Below are 1,953 nucleotides of genomic sequence, written 5' to 3' on the forward strand. Positions count from 1 at the left end.
TAAATAAATAAAAGAAAATTAGAGAGAGAGAAAGATGGAGAGAGCGAGATTGGAGAGAAAATTGGACAAAGCAAGAGTGGAGAGAACGAGATTCCTGGAGAGAGCGAGATTAAAGAGAAAATTGGAGAAAGCGAGAGTAGAGAGAGCGAGATTGAAGGAAAATTGGAGAGAGCGAGAATTGAGTCGCATCCAACATCAATCATTACATAAACGTAATACCTTGGACATAGAGTGGGTAGCAAACGCTATAAGATCATAACGCCTGCTAGTCCCTAGATAAACATAACGTAGATTTAGGCCTGAGGGGTGCAACCATACATGCGCCTACCAGCCCTGGAAGCATAAATTTCTATTCCGACACCATAGACTGATAGGAAGATGAGGACTTAAGCGGAAAACGTAACCCATCTGATGATAAAAGCGGGTCACGCAGTCAGTAGGGCCAATGTCGCATCCAACATCAACCATTAACATTAAATGTAAGATTGGGACTATGAGGGTGCAACCATACATACCCTAACCCAGCCCTGGGAAGCATAACCTACACCTAATTTAAAACTTGAATTTAACATTATGTGAACAAACATAATGCATGGGGTCCCTTGTAGAGAAATTTCTGTCTAAACATGTAAATGCAAAACATAACAGACTAACATAACATCACATAATAATAAAGGTACCATACCATAGAACATTATAAGAGAGGGTGAGATAAATACTACTTCTATTGTGATCTAGTTATTCCTTATTATTCTTTTTAGATTTGATCACGTAGAGCTTTTCCCCTTTTAACTGAAGGAAATTTGGGCAGCACTTTAACCACGAGCTTTTCTCTTTTAACCTCACAGACACTTTCTCCGTCAAACACTTACTCTTTCCACCGATACTTTTCGTTACTTGAGATTTGTTTGAAATGGTTAAATCTTCAGGCAAAGAGTCCTAATTTATAGTTTTTCAGCTCTTCTCAGCCTGTGACAAATCATTCTACAGGTGGCTTCTTTTAAAATTACTTAGGGTTTTAGGGATTCCTCTCAATAAGAACCCCTATTCTTGGCTAACGTTGCCCTTATAATCATCATTCTTTGTTTGTATTCAGTTTTTAGGGGTTTTTCCATGTATAATCTATAAGATCGTGGCCAAATTCAACGCATAATTCTCGCTTCTGTCACAAATCTCGCTCACTCTACTCTCAGAATCTCGCTCTTCTCCAGTTTTCTCGCGTAATTCGCTCTCTCCACTCTCGCTCTGTCCAAATCTTGCCTCCGTCCAAATCTCGCTCTCCTGACCTCTGAATCTCGCTCTCTCAGCTTTCTCGCTAGGAATCTTTGCTCTCCAATTCTCTTTAATCTCGCTCTCCTGTTTTCAAAATCTCGCTCTCTTTCAACTTTCTCGTTACAATTCTCGCTCTCTCCAATTTTTCCTTCAATCTCGCTCTCTCTTTCTCGCCAGCCTCAATCTCGCTAGCATCGCTTGCTGGGGTTCTCGCTCTCCAATTCTCTCTTCGATCTCGCAGCTCTCTTCTCAGAATCTCGCTCTCTCCAATTTTCTCTTCAATCTTGCTCTCTCCAGTTTCTCGCTGGTGTGGCTCTCGCTCTCTCCCACTTTCTTGCTGGAAATCTCGCTTTTCTCCAATTTTCTCTTTCAATTTGCTTCTCTTCAGCTTTCTCGCCGGGTGGCTCCCGCTCTCTCCTACTTTCTCGCTGCAAATTCTCGCTTTCTCCAATTTTCTCTTCAATTTCGCTCTCTCCAGCTTTCTCGCTACAATTTCTCGCTCTCTCCAATTTTTCAATCTCGCTCTCTCTACTCTCCTGCTTCTCTCCAATTTTCTCTTTAATCTCGCTCTCTCCAGGAATCTCGTTCTCTCCACTCTTGCTTTGTCCAATTTTCTCTCCAATCTCGCTCTATCCATCTTTCTCTCTCTCTAATTTTCTTTTATTTATTTATTTATCAATT

This window comes from Benincasa hispida, chromosome 5 (genome assembly GCF_009727055.1).
Source record: "Benincasa hispida cultivar B227 chromosome 5, ASM972705v1, whole genome shotgun sequence".
NCBI lineage: Eukaryota > Viridiplantae > Streptophyta > Magnoliopsida > Cucurbitales > Cucurbitaceae > Benincasa > Benincasa hispida.